Genomic DNA, 22958 nt, shown 5'->3' on the forward strand with positions numbered 1-22958 from the left:
ATTTTTTTAAAATAAAAAAAATTCATTAAAAAAAAGAACAATAATTGTGACTCTGCTAGATTTTGGAAACAACAGGTCCTTAGAATTCTGGATCTCCTTTTACTATAAGCAGGGTCTCTAGTAAAAACATGAATTCCTTTACACTTTTATTTATCTATTAATATGTACATTTATAATAATAGAATATAATAATAGGAGAATTTCAAACAGGGTGGTCATTCAAATAGAAGAACAAAATTCTTGGATATTTATACATTATATTTTATTTCAATTAAAAAATATAATATACAGAGGAAAAAATGAAGTAAAGATAAAAGAAATATATCACATAAAAGAGTAATCATATATATCAAGTATCAATATATATCAAGTAAATCATATAAAAAAATATTCTGAAAAATAATAACAAATTGTCTCACTAAGCTAACACAGAAGAATATAATTTTTGTTTCATTTTGTAACTCTGTTTAATATAATTTTATACTTCACACCTGAATGATGAGAGATGCAAAAATGAACAAAAAGAAAAGACTGTCGCTGTCAAAGCTGTTCAAACCGTTAAAGTGTGGAAAAATTATACATAGACATACTTTAGTTTAAACTTTACTCATAGTAAAAAAAGCATTATAATTTTTTGCTACAGTGAACTCTCGCTACTACGATATCCGATACAACAACTCCCTCTATTACGATAATGTTTCATGATCCCGATGAACTTGCATATGAATTAATGTTATCCTCCTCTCAATATTACGATATCCTCTGAAGCAATAAACCCTTGTTTTTTCTCTCCAAATTTCAACCTTATTTTCTCCATTTACAATTGGTTTTCAAATAATGTAAAAAATCTTAATTTATCATCTTTTGAAACTTTTTCTGACAAGAGAAGACTCACTGCTAGAACTTCCTTTCTTAGAATTATCTCTTAAGAAGCCAAAGATGTCCTATCAGACTTCATTTCCTTCATGTTAAAAGCTGATTATGAGTCACAAATGACATCACATTAACACCTAAAAGACAATTTTTTCCATAGTGGGTGGGTGGAGCACCATTCACAAATGAAAATCATTTTCGTGCTTTGAATTCAATGCATACTTTGTTGGTCAACTTAACAGTAAAAAAAAGAGAAAAAAAAAAGTAATTAACAAAAATATCGGATAATTTTCAATAAAAACAGTTTTCAGGTATGTTTAAGATCATATTTTCTGAATTTGTTTCAATTGTTTTTAATATTTAACCATAATTAACACTCTGCAAATTAATTTCTTATATAATAGATAAATATATTTATAATTAATTCATAAATAACATTGATTTTATGATAGATTTTATGAAATATAAATTTCATGATAATTATTGCAAAATATATTACACATAGGGAAGTTTAGGGATTTTTACAGTCGTCGAAACAGAAAAACTGCAATATTTTCCAGTTATGATTTCATATTAAATAAACTTGAAATGTTATATATAATGTTTATTCATAATTTTGAATAGTAATAGGCATTTAATTCCTCAAAGATAGTTAACTGAATTTTATAAATGAGGTATGTATGTATGTATTAGTGACACTTATTTAAATATTCAATAATATGGGCCAAAATTCTATTTCAATAGGGATTTCCTTTAGGAAACTTACTCAATTTTTGAGAATTTTCTAAAATGTACAAAAACCAGGAGAATTTTTATTAAACCAGTAGACCAAGAGAAACTAGCAAAATCCAGTAGAGTTGGCAGCTATGTTTTAGTTATTTAAAATTAATTTATTTTCCTTAACTTTTTGAGTCACATTTCCTGTTTTAGGGCAACCCTGATACCTGAAGTTGTAATTGGAAGTTATAATTACATTATTCTAATGTGTTGGAAATAATTTATTAAGGGTAAAAATCTTTTTACTTCACAGAAGAAAAGAAAGTCTTTTAAAACAAAAATTATAGAAATATTGTTTCATTTTTGAAAAGAGTAGTGAAAGTATACCTATAGTGTTCGTCTCAATTCTGTATCTGGTAATTCTGTTGCAAGTCTTAGATTTTCAAATGAAATTTTGTCCAAAGGCCTTTGATTCCACGCAAAGAGAACTGCCATTTGAAAAGTTGTCACATCCAGATCAAACTTTCTAGACATATTACTAAATGTTATCTAGGAGAGAAAAAGATAGATATTCTAATACATAAATAATGAAATGCAGAAACAGATAAAATTGCTGCTAGAGCCACAAAAAATAACAGACCCAGGTATTCCAAGAGACACAATTCTACATATTAATTATTAATATAATCTTCATTAACAATAATTAGTATATTTTCTTAGAAAAATATAATGGACAATACAAATATAAAGTTTGTTTGCATATTCAGCAGACTCAAAAAAATTACAGAACAATCAAAAAAGGGAAAAAGAAAAATAATAATAATAAAAATTCAAAAAATAGGAAAAAACTAAAGAAAAAAAATTAATAAAAATCTCGAAAAATAAAATATATAATCTTTTCATCAACTCACATGATTATATCTGCAAAAAGGAGTGCTTTCTAATATTGTATCAATATAGATAAAGCAAAATATATCAATGCAATAGTGTGAGGAGCACTCAAAATTTTTTTCCTCACATCAAATAAAATAGAACACATTAAGTAAAAATATCATGTAAAAACAGAAAATAAAATATAAAGGGAAAAAAAACAGAATAAAACATAAAACAAAATCTTCAAAGCAAGTGGCGAATTCAAATGAACTAAATGAAAGGAAATTTCTTCAAGAATGATTTAAAATATTTTTGTAACAAGATTGCCAGATTACAAAATATGAAAATAGAAGTGCAAGTTGAGGGGTTTTGTTTTATAATGCGTTCTTACTGCAGTACTAAAGTGCGTTTGATTTGTTAGTTACCAAGGATGAGCCTGATAATGAATGTCTGCAAGGCAATGCACTGAAGAGCCAAAAAAACTGGTATACCTGCCTAATATCGTGTAGGGCTTCCGTGAGCACGCAGAAGTGCGGCAACACAACGTGGCATGGATTCGATCAATGTGTGAAGTAGTGCTGGAGATAATTGACACCATGAATCCTGTAGGGCTGTCCATAAACCAGTGGGAGTAAGAGGGGGAGGGGATATCTTCTGAACATCACGTTGCAATGCATCCCAAACATGTTCAATAATGTTCATGTCCAGGGATTTCACCGGATTTCCGATACTCACGATATACTCGTGAAATAATCAGACGTGAAAATCCAAATTTCATTGCTATCTGGGAGATGCTATGCCCCATCTCCTGTGCGCCGACTATAACACCACGTTGAAACTCACTTAAATCTGTATAACCTGGCATTGTAGCAGCAGTAACCCATCTAAGAACTGTGCTAGACACTCGTTGTCTTAGTATATACACGTTACCGATCACAGCGCTGTACTTTGATTGGCTCCATACCCCTTTATTTGCATACTCATACCTGTACCAGTTTTTTGGCTCTTCAATGTATTATACTGGACAATTTAAAGAAGATGACCATTAATAATTTTAGAAAATTAACTTTTATTTAAGGGGGGGAAAATAGAAAAGAGAAAGAAACATGAATTACCTGTTTTACACATAATTTGAGCCACAGATTTGCACATGGTAAAAATTATATAAATTAACAAAGAAGTTTCTTTAGTAAATGTATTTACAATAATATATATTTAACTCAATGATTTAATATAAAATTTAATTACTTTAGTTGGGTATCTATTATTTTTTTTAATCAAATTTCGAAAGAGTTTATCTACTTGTTTTTTGGATATATAAACATTACTACATATTCTTTTAATTCTATTCATCTGGTTAAAAATGGTAGTTAAATAGATTATATTTTTTGTGAGTGTTCCTCACGCTATTGTATTGATATAGTTAGCTTTGGCTATATGGATCCAATATTAGAAAGCACTCCTTTATGCGGATATAATTCTGTGAGCTGATGAAAAGATTATTGCGTTTATTTTCCAGATTTTTATTATTATTAGTTTTCTTTTTCCCTTTTTTCATTGTTCTGTAATTTTTTCCATGTTTTCTCTACATTTTGAACTTATTTTATGAGTTCTATTTACTTGCAGCTTATGCACAGTAAATAAAACTTATTGTTTTTCTTATCTTTCTTAGTTCTTTTTTGTCTTTTTTGTATTTATTTATTATGCTATATATATATATACATGTGTTGAGTTTCAGTGTCATAGTGTAATATTTGGGAAGATTACATCAGCCGTCATCACGAAATACTTCAGAACTTCATCATCCTCTTCGTCATAGAACGGTACCAGAGAGTCCTGAATTTATAATTAACTCCCCTTTCAATAGAACAAACTAATTTCACATTCACATTTGATTTGGCGATACTGTGCGAAGGCAGCTCTCACCAATCATGTCACTGTTAAAACTTATTTCCTTTTTTTCTATTAAATGTTAAGTTTGATGATTAAATTATCGTCGTTATTTCCTCTTATGCTCCACAAACTCCTACATATATACATAAATTTAGTTAGAAATGAAATTTACTTTTTAATAAAAAAATATGTCATTTTGCCAGGTACAAATCAAATTTACCAAGGGTTGAGAGTAAACATGTAGATTTTATGATACACATGTATATAAACTATAACAGATGAAATTTTTGCACAAGAACTTAAATTTAAAATCTCACAATGATAGATAGTTAATTCAGTCTTGTGATTAAGATTATTCAGAACCAAATTACAGAAGATATTAAAAGATTTAAGATATATGCATAGCTCCCAACAAGGATAGGAAAAAACGCAGAAGAATTTATGAAATATAAGTATCATGACAATTGTTGCATACTGTGCTAAATATATTGCACATAGGGAATTTTAAGCCATCAAAATAGAAAAATTGCAATATTTTGCAGTTACGATTGACATTAAACATAGGGGAGAGGGGGGCACATGTGAACAAATTTTTTTATTTCTTCACTTTTCGAAAAATATCATCAATTTTTCATAGTAAAAAAGTCCATTTGTTTAAATAGTATTTTCTTTGTCTTGTGGAATTTTTTGAGATTTTTCAATAAAATATTTCTTTACTTTATAATATTTTAGAAAAATGACTTCAATTGTTCACATGTGCCCCTATTGGGGGCACATGTGAACAGGCCTGGGGCACATATGAACAAGATTAAAAACACAAAGCAATCATCATATTTCAAAGAAAAAAAATCTTTAATATAACAGATATAGATACGCATTATACTGAGGGGGTTGTAGCTTACTATGTGAATTTAAATTGTACAACAGTACTGTCAATAAGAAAATAATTTTTCAGCTGTACAATAATTTATCCGTAATTGGGTTTTTCGCAACTTCATGTTCCACGGATGTTCTCTCTTCTTCTCTAATACTCTTTCATGCTTTTTTTTTTTTTTTCATTTTTTCTATCTTTTCATTTGTAGCTTTAACAATTCTATTTTCTCAGGTGCATCAGTTAATATGCGTGAAAAGCGAAAGATTTTAAAAGCGAAAAGCGAAAGCGTTTTAAGCGAAAAATTAATAAATTAATTATGGAAAATTAAATAATGATAATTTTAAATGCATACATATTTTTTAAACTTATAATATCATGAGGATAATAATCTTAATACTATGTAGGGGCACTTGTGAACTGTTTACATCTGCCCCAGATGTTTTGTTCACAAGTGCCCCCATCATCCTTCTTAAACCTAACTTGAAAAATAAAGAACTTTTAATTGAGTAAAAAAAAAGAATAATTGTCATAAACTTACCTGAATGTTCATATAATGATCTGCAATAGTTAATTTTAGTTTATTAGTTGATTTATATTATGCTTTCACTTGGAGAAGCGAGCGATTATAATATATGCAACACCAGCTGATACAAAGAAATTGTCAGAATAGACCAACAAAATGTCTCATTGTTCTGGAAGTTTTTCAGAGAGGTAGGACTAGTACTGCCATCAATTGAAAATTTTTTGAGATTTTTTATTTCAAATCATATTGGTAAAACATACCATGTTCACATGTGCCCTCCTCTCCCCTACTTGAAATGTTATGTATCATGCATACTCATAATTTTGAATATTAAAAGACATTTAATTCATCAAATATAGTTAAAATATTTTTTTAATAAATTTAAAAAGAGAGTTTTGAATAAAAAATATAGTGAACATTTTATGACAAAAAAGTTTCGAATTGATTTCTATAAATGAAGATCGCTTTATTATGTATTATTAATACTTATTTAAATATTTAAGAAAGCAATAATTTGTACAAAAATTTTATTTCAATATTTTTTTTTAGGAAACTTATTCAATTTTAGGGAATTTTCTAAAATGTACAAAAACCAGGAGAACTTTAATTAAACCAGAAGACCAAGATAAACTGGAAAAATACAGTAGATGAGAAGAACAAAAAATCGGTCACAATACAAGAGAAAAATGAAAAACATTACCGCTCCATTAGACATGTGGAGGTACCATTGTAGTTTTCGACCACTGTGTTTTTGATGATAGAAATCTTCTACTTCAGGAATAAAATCTTCTAACTCAAGAGGCAATGATACTTGAACCCTCTCATTGCCCCTTGCCCACGCACCAGCATTTAGAATCTTTATGTTTATGGAATCTAAATGGACAAAAATTAAAACTGTTCAATACTTTAAATAAATTATTCCGTAGTGGGAAAGAAAAACTCCTCAATAACTTTTGATTAACTGATTCAAGCTAATGATAAGTTTGAGTAGATGATATTTTAAGTTACAAAAATGGGCACAAAACATTCTTTTGTTAAATAAATATTTTTATTTTCTCTTTCATTTTTTATTGACTCATTTTTTGAATTCAATGGGCGGGAGAGCAATTTTGAAAATAAGAAGCTAGTATTTAAGGCTATTATTATTTATGGAAAGTTTTAGCTCCCTAATGCTAACTTTGCTTCTTTTCCCCATACCTGCCAATATTGGTAAAAAAAAGAAGAAAAAAACCCCGAGATTTTACTAGTGACATTTATCAGGCTACCAGTAAAGTTTTGAAACATCATGTAAGTTAAAAAAAGAATTTCAAAATTGGAAATAACATAAGCACTTACATTTAGCAAAAAATATGTATATAAATCTTAATCTAAAGAATGGTTTTTTAAAACCATTATTTATAATTACTTAAACTATTTCATTTTATAACTGTCATTGAACAACCGTCCCAATTTTTTGGGTTTATGACTACTAATTTTCAACTCTATAGCCTTTTAATTTAAAGCCCAATCCAGAGACAAGGAACTCCAGAATCAAGTGGTGGAATATATCTACTTTTGTCGAGGATTTTTTGATGGAACTAACCCGCATTTGAGTTACATGGAGAAGAAAATCACTGTAAACCCCCCACAGTTAGCCTGACTGCAAGGAAACTCTAACTCGTGATCCGGCCACCACTTTGGTCGGATTAAGCTGGATGCAGAATTCTTATCAACTAGCCATGGCTGGGATTCGAACTCGGCTCACCTCACTGGAGGGAAACATTCGATCCCTTGAGGCACCAAGGCTCGACTATAACTATTAACACACTGCAGTACTGGCAATACCACCATCCGTTGAGGAATAAGAGAAGTATTTTTACCATTAGTGAATATTTTACCACCAAAAAGTTTTTTTAAAAAACGTCTTCAACAAATAAAGAGAAATTTGAGAATATACAGGAAAACAGTAAACTTGGCAGGTATGATTTTAACATTCAAATTACACAGTTAAAAATTATTTAAACAATTGTACACCATATAACTGAAATTTGTTTCACCCCTATTATTAGAATAAATAACAAAAAAAAAATTATAATCTAAGATCAATTAAAATAGTTTAAGAAAATATATGAGGAAATATGCAGAAGAAAAAAATTAGTACTACATAACTATTACATATTAAATCTAATTGGAAAATTTCACTAGACTAAAAGCCACGGTAATGACAGTAAAAAAAATCTGTGCAAGCTTTAAGGGGAGATTTTTTTATATTACTTTAAAGAAAAAATTAATTACAAATGTATATTTACTAACCTGCTAAACTCCCTTTACACATGTGAGTTACTTTGAAACTTTGATTTAGATCGTCGCTTACTTTAATGTCTTGAAACATTCTGGCTAATTTGTTTACATAATAAGCAGGCATTCCTACATCCTATACAAAAAATAATAAAAGATCATGAAGAAGAAAACAAATAAATTTCTAAAGTCGATTATTATCAATGTAACAAAAATAATCATACGCAATATGTTACAATTAAACATTTTGAACTATAACCTGGAATTATATAAATTCCTGGTTTTATAATGACAGGTATTTATAAAATTTAATTACTGTTTCTATAATATAAAACAAAATAAATGCATAAGCTTGATTGCAAATACTCATAACATAGACTAACGCAATTAAAATAAAGTTAATTTGAAAGAATGAATTTAAAGTTTTACTGGGATCAAAAGTTTTTCAAAAGGCTACTGCTATGCTAAAGGCAATTACATGTTTTGAATTCATGCTAGAATAAACAAAACAAAAACATCAATAGTTTAAGCTATTCTACATTTCTTTCATTTAACATGAAAATAAATCATCGAAATGAATTTGAAATACACTAATATGGTTTAAAAAATTAAAGAGCCAATTTTTTTTTTGTATTTATAATACAAAATTTTAATAAGTAATACCAGACATACATAACTCATTCTAACACCTTTTTCACTGAACTAAAAAATCTTCAACATTCAGAATTAGAAAATTTCGTCAACTATTAATAGTGTTTCAGTGGATACCATTGATATTTAACATTATAAAATAGCGTTATATTAAATCCAAAATTTCATTATGCCACAATTTATTATACAGATAGTTATTAACTATCTAAAATAGTTTTAAGAAAATTCAAACGAAAGCCAGGGATCCCACTCAATTTCAGAAAAAAAAAGTTCCCTGAATGAAAATTCAGAAATTTTCGATGAAAATTAAGACCGTATTTTCATCAGAAAACTTTGATTCTTTTATTTTTAATGGGGAAATTAGATTTTCTGTGTAAAATATTATTAAATAAGGAAGGGAATATTTCAATTTGATTAAAATTACAAATTTTTACAACAAATAATTGTAATAGATGTTCAAATTATTTAACTCGAATCTCAATTACTGATTACAGTTACTGACAATTTTAAGACTGGTTATTTTCCATGTATAATATAGGAATATTCCAGGTCTGTGTAAAAAAAATTTCAATATTCCCCCGCTATTCTCTGATTTTTGGAATTAAAATAAAATTCCCTGATAATCTAGGTTTCCCCCATTCCCTCTGACCACTGAGAACCCTGAAGAACATATGGGATTGTAAATGAATCGCAGAGAACATTAGTGACATCAGTTCGCGAAGTCATGTGACTCTCCATTTCAGGTGAAAACGAAATTAAGTGTTATTTTGCTTAATAACTTAATAAATAGCGCTTTAAGAAAGTAATATGTTTTCTGAGGTTTTTAAGGGATTCTGAATGGATTAAGATTTTTAAAAAAAATTACTGCAATTGCCTATTCATAGCTGCCAACACATATAGGAAAAAACAGTAATGATTTCACATTAAATGATCTTGAAATGTTATATATTATGTTTATTCATAATTATGAATAGTAACAGGCATTTAATTCGTCAAAGATAGTTAACTGAATTTTACAAATGAGGCTCGCTTTATTATGTATTAGTGACACTTATTCAAGCAAGCAATAATCTACACAAAAAGTCTACTTCAATAGGGATTTTTTAAGGAAACTTACTCAATTTTCGGGAGATTTCTAACATTTTAGGGAATTTACAAAAATCAGAATTTTTATTAAACCAGTAGACAGGGAGAAACTGGCAAAATCCAGTAGAGTTGGCAGCTATGCCTATTGCTGATGTTTTTGTCCTTTTTCAACAATAACATTTGAGTCCGGAAACATATTGCCCAGCACGATCGGTACAACCGATTAGAAAATTATGTTCAATAATGAATGCTGCAAACATTTAGCTAATCCTTGCATGAAAGTTATTTTTTTCACTAAAGAATTTTTGTTCCTTTTGCAGTGATACTTATTTTCCGCAAAAACAAAAAAACGCTTTAAAAATAGGGTACTTTTAAAAAATATTTTTAAGTTAAACAAGTTTAAAGATTAAGCTTTTTCACTAGAAGAATTTTAATGTGAAATTTTCTTCTCAAGAGTTTTTAGGTATGTGGAAAAATCAGAGAGAAAAAAACTATTTTTAGGAATCAGATTGAGGGTACTTTAAGTTAATAGTCAATATCATTTCAGAGTACTACATAAAAGCACTAAAGTAGAAAGAACAATAAACATACCCGTAACCATTCTACCATATTTTCTTCTTTTTCACTGTCGGCAGAAGACTCGAGAATAAGTCTCCACGTCAAGTGAGCTTTGTGGTACCTCATGAAGACATCTTTATTCTGTACATACTTTAATACTAATAGCTGCAACACACATAAATAAACTAAATTAAGTACACAATAATTGGAACAGATTGTGATGATCATTGCTTTGTGTGGTGTACGAATGCAATGTGATATAAACAGATATCTTTATACTATAGTGAAACACATTCTTAAACACAAAATGTTTTATTCTGTGTTTTGACAACAAGTGGGTATCTGCACCTAGTTGAGGGCGAGAAAAAAAAACGTTTTTAGAGAAAAAATTAATTAATCGAAATGTAAAAGAATTGCTCACACTTTTTTAAATTTTTTTATACCTATTCTTTTTTAAAAGTTATTGAGTAAAAAACTCAATACAAAACAAGTTTATTATTTGTAAAGATTTTTTTTTATAGAAACAACATATCCTGTAAAATTTTATTCTATATCTTATTTTACATCCGTCGTTGAACAGTTGGTTTACGTTGAACAAATTTTGGTTTACGACTAGCCCAGTGCCCTACCAACCAGGTTATCTCGGCTTTATCCTGTAATATTGCAAAATTTGATTTAACAAACTGTTACGTAACATTTTAATCTGTTTGAATAATAGTTAAGAAAAGGTAAAAAATTAATTTAGGCCGCCTGATGAATAAATATAGATGAACAGCAAAAAATGATAATAGTTAGGGAACAATTTTATTAAGAAACAAATTAATAGAGTTTTTTGGACAAATCTACTAAAATTTAATCATATTGCAGCTATTAAAAATAAAAGGCTGTTGGCAAGTAAAAAAAATTAACAATATAAATAAATAATGAAATTGAATTTTTCTATATTTGACGAAGATTCTGCGACTTAACAGAAATGGCTAAGACGAGAACAATACTTACCACTTCTTTCAGTTTAGTCTCAATCTCGTCAGAGGCGAGTTTTCTGCTTAGAGGAGTTTTCCTAAGCAGCATATCACAGTAGTTTGCTAAAAGCTCAGGACAACGAGATTCCGGCTGAGTTTTATTACCCCCCCCCCTGAAAAAGATAACTTTTTTTAAAATTACATGCAAAAATACAGAGCTCCTACTCTTCAAACAAAGCAAAAATTAAGGTCTTTTAAAGCACTTTTAGGAAAAATTAAGGATTTTAAATATGATTGTTTATCATCAAATATAGCACCAGTGACAGTGCTAATTACTAACTTTTCTTAAAAAAATCAATAAATAAAAAACAATTTTATTATAACGTTAATACTGATATAATTGTATTAATTAAGAAGGTGTACCAAAGAAGGACCTGGCAATTTTTGCCAACCTGGGTTGGGTTTTTTTCGTAAATATAATCAGATTGTTAAATGTTAATAATATTTATGAAACCAATCTGTATTCCATTTTTAATGATTTTATTGAAATTTAGTGGCAAAATTAAGTGCAGAAATTAAGATTTGAAATTTCTTTCATTCATTCATTCAAAAAAAGAGGAAATAAAGAAATTTGGGAAAAACATTGAAATTAATAAAAAAAAAAGCTTTTATATTTCGCTGCTAGACATGCATCATATATTCAGTTATGCCAAAAAGAAACAGAAAAAAGTTTGTCTCTCTAAAATGCTCTACCCTCAATGCATGGTCTCATTCTAGGTCATAAAAGAAGACTTTCTTAAAAAATATTTTTCTAAGACTGAAAAAATTGTTCCGATCAAGTATAATGATGCTGGAAAATTAAAAACTTAAACCCTTGTACTAAAATTAAGTACTTAGGGACCCTTATTTTCCAAAATAAAAATTAAGCAGTTTTTAAACACTTTTAAGGACTGCAGGAACCCTAAAACATTTATACAATTCAATAAATCGGAGATCAGGATAAGGATTTATTTTATTTTAAAAAAGTTTACCTGGGGAGGAATTTCAAAACATGGAGCAGTAAATTTGGAACATTTATAAATTATTACAGGGTTCATACAGAGATCAGAAGAAGAAATCTAAGGAGTATCCAAGGAGTCCAAAATTTAAAAACTTTGTGTAAAAGATAGCTAGACATTTTCTTTTAAAATTAAAAAGCAGTTATTATAAAAAACTTGCAAAAATGTATATTTTGCATAAGATATTTTTTCTAGCCCTTTTGAAATAAATTTTGACTTTATTTATTTTTCTTGATAAAGTTTGACAAAGTTATCACTTTTACACATAAATACATTTTCCGGTTTCAAATATTTTAATAAATCTTGTTAAAGTATAGATGTTAAAGATTAACATAAAAACCTACCAATCTTATATTTCTAAAGTTGAATACATAAGAAAATCTAAGACATTTTAGACAAAAAAAAAAAAATAATAATAATAAATAAATTATGGCAAATAATTAATTAAGTTTACTTGTACTTAACATGTAAAGTTCAAATTATTTGCTGTCATTTTTTTCTGGCAATTCAATTTCTTTTTTCGTTTAAAGTTTTCCTTAAACTATTAGATTTTGGCAGCTAAGTCATATCATTTCATTTCCCTGCTTTACAGCAAATTCATCAGCGGACTTAGTAAGTTCATTTATGCAATGCAATAATATAAGGAGTTTCTAAGGACTAATTTGGAAATCGAAGTAGTTCCAAGTACTCCTTGGAGACTTATTTATTTCCAAGGAGTATAAGGAGTCTGTACGAATCCAATTATATTTGGCAGCATTACGAAATTTAATTATAAAACAAGTAATTCCTTAGAATAATCACAACTAGGGTTAAGTCAGGTATTTTTGGCAGTGCCCAAATAGAGATTACTTAAACTTTTAACACTAAGATGGACCCGAGGCCAGTCTAGCGCTTCCCAGATTGCTTGTGTATGGATTAATTAGACATCCAAATTCTTAAAATTTTATCACAATTAATTTAATAAAAATTATATTAAAAACTATGTCATCCAAATTTTATTTGCAAAGATGCCAACATAGATAGGAAAAAAATCCAGTAGATTTTACGAAATAATATAAATTTCATGATAATTATTGCAGAATGTTCTCAATATTTGATACATAAGGAATTTTAGGGATTTTTATAGCAATCAAAATAGAAAAACTGCAATATTTTCCAGTCATGATTGAGATTAAATATACTTAAAATGTAATGTATTATGTTTACTCATAATTTTTAAATAGTAAGAGGCATTTAATTCATCAAAGATAGTTAAAAAAGTTTTTTCAATTAATTTAAAATGGAGTTCGGAATAAAACAAAAAAATTTAACTGATTTCTATTAACGAGACTCACTTCATTAAGTATTAGTAATACTTATTTAAATATTCAAACAAGTAACAATCTATTTCAAAAGGGAATTTTTTAGGAAACCTAATTAATTTTAATAGAATTTTTATTAAAACAGTAGACCAGGAAAAACTGGCAAAATCGAGCAATCTAGAGATTACACAATATATTAAGAGGAAAAACACAATCACTGTATCGGACACAATCACTGTATGAGTTGTATTGGACTAAATATAACAGTTAGAATTGCTGTGAAAATTAAGAGGAAAAAAGAACAGCTGAACATATTTAAAACATTGCGATATTAATTAGTTTAATGATAAATGAATTAGTTTAATAGCTGAAATATCATTCTTAAATATCCCATAGATCGCACTTTTGAGTGGTTATCATTTTTTTAAAAGAAGGAAATAAAAATTTAAATTCCTTGTATTTTCCCAGTTTCTAAAGAAAAACTTCAAAATGTTAGATAATTTTTAAATTCCCTGTATTTTCTAGGTTTTCCCTTTGGAGTGGCAACCCTGTCTACTTAACAACAATTTTTATATTTGCATATAAAATAATTTTTTGAAAAAAGATTTTGTTATAACCATATTATGCACCCAGAGATGCCAACATTCAAAGTATTATTTGGTCAACATTGAGGGGTTGACTATGTATGGCATTTTGTATGGAATTTCTTCTTGTAATGAACAACTCAAACCAATTCTAAAGAGCAATGGATAGTGGGATATTAATGAGTGACAAAAACTGCTTCCGATGTTCTAATGACTTCCACCTTTTGAGACATAACATTTGCGCAATAATACAAACACCTTTAGATCAATTTGTTTGTATCGTTTTTGTTGATAAGTATTAACCATTAGAACTAACTGTACTTTTAATAATGGCATAAAACACTTGTATTTGTAAATTTATAAAACGGCTAACTGGAAGTAGTTTAGAACTATTTTTATTTTAATTAAAAAGTGCAGTTGAAATAGAAGCAATAATACAATTTTAAATATTATTTTTATTTAAAAAAAGATTACTTCAATTACATCTGGCTCCGTCTTATTTAAATTCTCGTTTTTGCTGAGGGTTGTTTTTTCTTCGAATGATTTTCTTAATTCCCTGAGCCCTTACTTCATCTGCATGTATAATACATACAAGTATAAAAAATTTGCAACAATTAAAAGCACAATATAAGCACTAAAAAATGGGAGAAAAATGGAAAAATAAAAATTCAAACAAAACATGCCCAAAAATTTTCAGTTACTGACAGTTCAGAGACTGTGCATAATTGAAGGTCAAAAGGGAAAAACTGCTTATGTCACTGAAAGCTGATTTTAAAAAACAAACTTTGCATGTGAACAGGAACCATTTATTCCCAATAAAGTCCACCTTCACTGCATTATAACTTTCTGGGCATGCCAGTTTTTCACGTTATTGATTTGTCAAAACTAAATAATTCTCAAAGTGTCATAGATAGCAATCCAATAGTCCTTTTCCAGAAAAATGGACATAAACCATACTTTCTCCTTGACTTTCAATTGTCATTCATCAACTTTTATCAACTGCTATATTAACTCTAATAAGAAATAATATTTCTGAGAATGAAGCCACTTACTCCTTTTGTTTTGAAGGTAGGTCTAATTTGAATACAGAAATATCGTTAACAACTTGTTTAAAAGCCTAAAATAATAATTTATTATTATTACAAGCATGTAATTTATAAAAGAAAGCAGCTTAAGAAGGAAGAAATGTTAAAATACAAAAAAATATTACCTTATCTCTAGATGTTAGGGATCTCGGAAAAGCTTCCTTGACTATTTTGCTAAATTTTGTAAACAACTCTAAAAGTTGTTCGACATATTTCTCAGAATCCTATAAAAATACATAATTTTTTTAAGATCAAAATAAGTGACAGATTTATGTTTAGTCAAAGAATGAAACTAATTTATAAATTCACGAAAAGATAAAATAAGTAAGTAACATTTAAAATAATACATCAAAATAGAAAAGAGCTTAAAGCAGCTAAATCCAAATTTGTTTTATTTTAATTTATAAAGTCAGAAAAACAATTCCAGCTGGAAAAAAAAAATTATAAAAATCTTAAGATGTGTGTATTAGCAGGACAGCACTTCATCAGGGGACACACTGCCTGCTAACACACAGGAGCCTTTCTGTTGTTAGTGGTGAAACCAAAAACTGACAGTGTCTCGAGGCCCCATAATGGAAAATCAGATAAGAAAAAGCAATTAGAAAAATTGAAATGCAATTGAAAAAAAAGAAGAAACTATCACAAAGTCTTAATAATGACTTAAGTACACAGACTAAGACATAATAAAGAGATGCATACAAATAAGAAAAATAAATAAAGATAAAGTTACAGTTAAAATGACCACATCAAAATAAAATATAAATTGCCAAATTAAACTATGGGTTCTTCCCACGTGACGTCACACTCCCGGGGTGTAGGAATAAACATTCCAATGCCTACACGCGTTACTACAGTGTGATAATCATAATCTTCTGTTCTCTCTATTTTTAATTTCTTTAATTGTACAACTAACACTAGGTATAAACTTAGTGAAACACCGTTATATGTTACAAATTTTAATTCATTGACGATTTTGAATTATAGAGCGAAAATAAACGAAAGTAGACAGAATTGCAACAGTGATATTATGTTTATGAATGAATATACTAAAGATTTTAATATGTTTTTAGAGCATTTTGTGAGTAACGTAGAATTTGTTGATTTTGTGGGGGATAATAAGCATTAAAAAATTCAACTTAAGCATTTGAAATTAAGAAAACATTCAAAACAAAGATTAGTTTACTGTTGTTTTCAACAAACATTAAAGACAAGTTTAACAGATTTAAAAGTTTATACGATGCATCTATTCTTATAATCATTGATACAGCACAATATCACTATATATAATCATTAATATTAAACAATATAATTAAAAATTTGCCTACCTCTAGTTATTGGTAAAGAAAAAATGTGTTATAGTTGCTAGCAAATCCTGACAATTAAGGATAAGAAAACAGAAAAGTAAAACATGCAGAAAAAGCTTCGTTAAAATAAATTTATACAGAAGATTAATTATTTACAAGATTTACATTAAAACATAGCAACAATAATAGATATTAAAGTGTTTTTAAGAAAGGATAAAAGTAAACACAAATGTGAAAGATACAAGACGGTTATAGAATAATAAGAAATAAAAGCTTAGTTATTATGAAATAGGAAAAAAATTTCTTTTCAAATATCTATTTACAAAATAAAGTGAAAAGTTTATGCAACAAGAATTTTTTTTAAGGGAACAATAAAGTAAAATTCAGTTTAAATTATGCGTCTGCAATGTAAACAATGGACGCAGTCGGTCGGGCATTACAATACCACGTGACCAAACAGACAAAGTTGGGAAGAACCCATTATTACTTTTAGAAATTGCTTATCCCTTTCTCGAAATTCCTGAAAAAATAAGTTTCAACATTAAAAAAAAAGTACAAAAATACAAAATGTTTCAAAAATTAGAAACTACATGACACGAATATAAGCAATATTCTGAGCCTAAATTTAAAGTAATCCATCGTTTCGATATTTTTTTTTGAAAGTTAAGAAAACCAGAAAAGTTTGAGTTCAATCCTTTACCCTAAAATGAAATAAAAACATTTTTTAAATAGACTTATTGGGGGTAATTATGACAATTTTGACTTTTTAAAAATATTAATTTCGTGACTTGTACGGAATTTTGACGTGTCAAGAAAGTGAGAAAATACAATTGACATTCCAAGTAAATTACTTAAGACTTGGAAAGAGGTGGTCATATTACCCTACCAAAATTCCTAAAAAGTGAAAGTTTGGTGTAATTATGACAACTTATGAGGGATTTTGATTAAATCAGCTGCTTCATATTCTAGAACTGCTGTTCTAATTGTTAAGTTATTACGGCAGCACAACTCCTTGACTAACTTTTAGGCAAATTTGTAGCTAGAAAACTATATTTGGTAAACCATATTTGCTTTCAGATTTTCAGTGACTTTTAGTACCATCACAATAACAACCTGTACATCAATTAAAAAACATTTATTTTGCAAATGCCATACATTATTCAGGGGTAATTGCGGCACAAAGTGAAAAACCCTGAAAATTTTAACATAATTTTTTGAATAACAATTATAAATTACGTTCTGATGCAAAATATATCACATCTTTAGAGTAACAAATTCATGAAGAAACTTACTTCTAACGAGAATCGCGATATTAGATTTTTTTTTAAAAATCGTGCGAATATCACTCACCAAATCTAATGTTTCAATCGTTCAAATGCGAATCACTAGATCGAGTGAATACAAATCTCAATGCGTAGTTTTTAAAGTGCGTGTAAAAATCAATGTTTGATATTACAAACGTGTGAATAGGAATTGCAGCCTTGGACTTTAAACTTGCGTGAGTATGAATAGCAATACTGGGTTTTATAAATGCATAACTACAAATCACGATATTGGATTTTTAAATCAAGTGAATATGAATCGCAACACATAGTTTTTACATCAGGTAAATACGAAAATCGATGCTTGATATTAAAATCGAGTGAATAAGATTAGAGATATTAGCTGCTGTACCAAATATTTAAAATAGCGAAAATCAAATCAAAACAATCAAATTGGCTAAAGTAGGACGTCATTCTTTAAGTAATCAGTGGAAGAATGTATGAAAACGTCTCATTAATGGGGTATAGCAAAATCTTCAAAATTTCATTGGGTTATAAGTTTTGATTCGCGGAACCAATGGTCTTGAGTTATGCGAAATTCTGTGATATTCACGCAAAACTGGCATGCAATGCATTTAGTTCTTGAACCTGAAAAAATGATACGAAAAACCCGGAATTCCGGGGTTCAATCACCCCTGATTATTACAAACAATAACACCTATGCCATTAGAGTGTATTATTTATTTAATTGTACAATTAAAATTCAATAGTGCAGCGCACACAAAGTCATTAATTTTGGAATAAGGTGATAATTACCCGTTAGACCCAAGGAGTGTCTCGTATTACAAAAAGTTGGTCATTATTTGAAATATTAGTTTTCAACTTCTTTATCTGTCCTATTAATATTCATAATATTTTATTAACTGACAGACGAAACTAAGGGACTCAAATCATTATATTTGAATTATCAAGGCTAATAATTAGGACTGACTAAACTCCTTCATCAAGGAAAAGCAATGATATAATTTGATACTCGGAGTACCATAATTTCGCAGTGATGCCTTGTCCAAGGACCATCATTTGACCAAAAAGGAAATGTTTTTCAAGAGAAAGGCTGCATTATCCAACACCAAGCAAAATTTACTGCATGAACAATAGTGGGGTAAACAAATCTGTTGCAAATAACAAATAGAATGAATTATTAAGCATTTAAAGTCCATTAAATCAGAAATTATGCATTTCGATAATTGTAATCATAACTGTTCAAATAAGTGCAAAATTGAACTAAAATTGTGCCAATTCAAATGTAAAACAATTGCAAATGCATTATGTTAATAAAAACTAATTTGAAATACTCTAATTTTAAGTAATTAGTAAGCTATTAAAATATAATAAATTAACGAAAAGAATCTTTTAAGCACATAATTCCAGGAAATTTGAATCAATCCAGGTTGCATCAAGACACTTAATTGTAATTTAATTTGAAATATTTTTAAAAATCACATAATTAAACAGCTAAAGGCCTATACAATAATTTAAAATTCTACTACACATAACAATCCATTCCATTCCAATGTTCGAGACCAATGAAAATTTTGCAGACTTTGATAATGGAATAAAAGAACTCACTTGTGTAATAATGTCAGCAGATGCCACCATTGATTGATGATATGATGCTCAAGGTCTTTGGAAGTTATACCATCAGCTACTCTATCCATCAGCTTCAACATCAATTGCAATTCTAAGGAAAGTCATGAGGATTATTATATGGACACAAAATAGATGAACACTTGGCCAACAAAATGTACTGCACATGAGTATAAGCTATTTACCACACATTTCTCAACGTTTACAACTAATAGAATTACTTAATGCAGGTAATAATAAAGTTTTAAAAACCTTATAAAAAAGTAAAAATGCTGTAATTGAAATTAATTAATCATGGTTGAGCATTCAGCTAGAATCACCTCCTTCAAACAGGTAACAAGAAACTGGACGCAGCATTCATTTAACTGCAAATGAAAATAAACTAATCAAAGACACTTCTTAAATAGTGCATTCAATACTCTGTACAAACAACAACGAAAAATGATAGTGAAGAAATTCCATATCTTCTTTAATCAACAATAATTAAAGCGGGGTGGCATTCGTCAAATATTTTATGTAGCAGACAAAATTTAATTCTGCAATATGTTCTGTGCAATCAAATTTCATTTTTTTTGCAATGATAAATACATATTAATTTGTAGGAAAATTCTCATTTATATTCAGGAGGAAAGGAAAAGATTCAGTAACAGTAAAATTTTTAGAATAGGGAAAAAAGAAGTTCATTTCTTATTTAAAGCAAATAACAGCTTCAAGTAAATAAATCAAAAGCAACTATTTTTGTATATTTTTCAAACTATATGTTTTAAAAATATAATACATAATTAAAAATCCGTTTACTCTGTATATTTTTTTCACAATTCATTCACTTTTTAAAGTGTTTCTCATAGTACATATTAAACTGGAAAACAACACAAAGTTTAGGGCAGGGACTGAAATTTCTTACAATTAACAAATCATACATATTAAGTTATTTAATATATGTGATTTGTTAATTGAATAGTATTCAATTATAATATATTACAAAGGTTTAGGCTCTATTAGATTCCATCAAATTAAATATGCACAAGTTGCTTTAGTTACAACTAATGACAATCAAGACAAGACAGAAAAGATATAACTATTCTTAAAATAAGTGTTGTTTTTTTTACTACGTTTTAAGGATCCACATTTAACAATAGTTTACAGTGTTTTTATTACGGCGCGATAAACATTATAAAATTGTTACTGTGACAAATTTGAGCAATCTCTAAACCAACTTTAAAATAAGGAAACATCCCGAATTTTTGGAAAAATTTCTGAATTCCACTATTTTTTATTCTTTTCAATTTTTATTCCTCCAGCCGTGGGAGAATCGAGGTGACATTGTGACAGAGAGGTTTTGCAGAAAGATTTTTCCTTTGTAAAATAAAAAAATTTCATTTTCTTTTCTGCAGAAATTTTTGAAAGATTACATATTTTGGCCAGAATTATATTAAAAAGATGCATCGCCCGCACATCAGAGTGGGAAAAAAAGGTTTGTGGTTTTTCTGTTTTAATTTGAGAATAAAAAATAAAAAATTTGGTTTTCTTTTCTGCAGAAATTTTTGTTATATTTTTTCATACAGCTATTACTACTGATTTCTTTTAAAATCCAATATTTTTAATACAATATTAGTTATTACAAAAACTGCATCTTGAAATGAAAACATGCATTTAGTAACCCCTATTTGAAGAGTCTGATTTCTCCGTTGATTTTTTTTTTTTTTTGGTAGTTACTGCTACAAATTTCATGATTTTTTTAATCTGATGATGAATTACAAAATGCAAAAAAGGAAATAATTAGTGTGTTATCTTCCCATAGAATGCGAGAATTTCACCTATAGTATTAGAATTAAAAAAAACATTCAATCAAAAAACTATTTATTTATTCAGAAGTTAATGCTTGTTATTTTAAATTAGTAACATGTACATTTGTTATTTTTAAGTATCTAGCAGAAAGATGTTAGTATTAGAGAGGCATGTCACAGAAAGTCAGAAAAAAAAACTGCCACAGGGATCTCGTTTCTCTCGCAATCAGTATCGTTCAGAACCAGTTCAAACGGAAAATCTTCCCTCCTAAACACAGGAACCCCTTTCAGAACACACGAGATCGAGATCCTAACACATTCAAGTGCATGAGTAATTATTATAGTGTGCTTTCACTTAAAATTTAAACAAACTAATTCTCATTAGTTCTGAGTTTAATTGGATAATTTTAATATTGAATTAGATAAATAAAATAGGTAAAAATACCTCATGAGAAATAAAAGACATGGAGTATTTTCATGTGATGATGGTATAATAATTAAAGAAATAAATTTTTTAAAGCCTATTTGTGTTCTTTTATAATTTTTAAATATCTCACAAAATCTAACTTTATAGAACAGCAGAGTAATGGAACATGTAAAGCAGTTTCTGGGTGGAAGGGCATACCTACCAACATTATCGAAATAAAATAACAACTAGCAAACTTTTAGTAACAAAATTTTTTAGGCTAAGAGTAAATTGTTTTAACATATTATACATAAAAAAAATATAAATCAAAAAGAAAAATTCGAAATTGGAAATAATATAAGCCCTTACATTTAGCAAAAAATATGCAGAATATATATCTTAATCTAAAGAAGATTTTTCAAACCCTTTACGAATTTTCGCCCAAAAACTTGGATCAAATAAGCAGGCCTTAAAACCAGGAATGGCACAACTACAGAAACAAACTGTACACGTATGGGTTTATATCCTTTTTCACACTGAATTTGTATCAAAAACTTTTTTTAAGATACAGCAATACATAAACAGATTCATATACATCTCCAAACATATTCAGAGCTTAGCATTAAAATAAAACTTACACTTTCAGGCAAACTGCAGCCATTTTGGAGGCAGGTGCTTTTGTAAGCTTTTCACAAAATGTGTGAATAAGTGGTTCAGTCTCACTTTGCAGAACCAGGATAAGGAGGGTTTAAAGTACATTCTGCATCTGAAAAAAACATTCAGCATCAATAAAATGAATGACAATCAAATTGATTACTGACATAGGCTCAAACTATAAAGGCTAACAGGAAAGAATTTGATAAGTAGAAATACAAGGTTAGCAGAAAATAATTCATTTGGACCCATTGTTTTTCATCTGGATAATTTCTTCAAAAATATTTTTTTAATTTACCATAATTAAAGATATATTATGCTCATTAAATTGTCATTGTAAAGAAATTTTTAGATTAAATATCTTCTTACCAGTAATTGCGCATGTAAATACTATTTAAATGCCATGTGTGTATACTTCATAATTAAACGTAAAAATTTTAAAAATATCAAAATGAAAATAAATTATAAGAAGATAACTTCTGATTACACAATGGTTACTTCCAATAATTTGTTTGCATTTTTAAATTCAGAAGAAAAAATTTCAGCGATTTAAACTTGATAACTTACTCTAGGTTAGTCTGAA

The 22958-nt window shown here is 28.2% G+C and overlaps 1 pseudogene across 1 annotated transcript in view; it reads right to left on the reverse strand.

Moving 5' to 3' along the window:
* The window catches only part of LOC107439150 (cullin-5-like), a 31537-nt pseudogene extending 11817 nt beyond the window's left edge, over positions 1-19720 (reverse strand). Inside the window, exons 1-9 of the transcript XR_015431450.1 lie at positions 19714-19720; positions 19511-19622; positions 15441-15539; positions 15283-15347; positions 11325-11460; positions 10359-10490; positions 8046-8166; positions 6454-6626; positions 1978-2139 (exon numbers count right to left, since the gene is read on the reverse strand). The product of XR_015431450.1 is annotated as a cullin-5-like (transcript). The remainder of the gene's footprint in view (positions 1-1977; positions 2140-6453; positions 6627-8045; positions 8167-10358; positions 10491-11324; positions 11461-15282; positions 15348-15440; positions 15540-19510; positions 19623-19713) is intronic.
* Positions 19721-22958: the final 3238 nt, after the last annotated feature.

Source organism: Parasteatoda tepidariorum, chromosome 1 (genome assembly GCF_982258835.1).
Source record: "Parasteatoda tepidariorum strain Cologne lab strain chromosome 1, Ptep-v5.0, whole genome shotgun sequence".
In the NCBI taxonomy this organism is placed as follows: domain Eukaryota; kingdom Metazoa; phylum Arthropoda; class Arachnida; order Araneae; family Theridiidae; genus Parasteatoda; species Parasteatoda tepidariorum.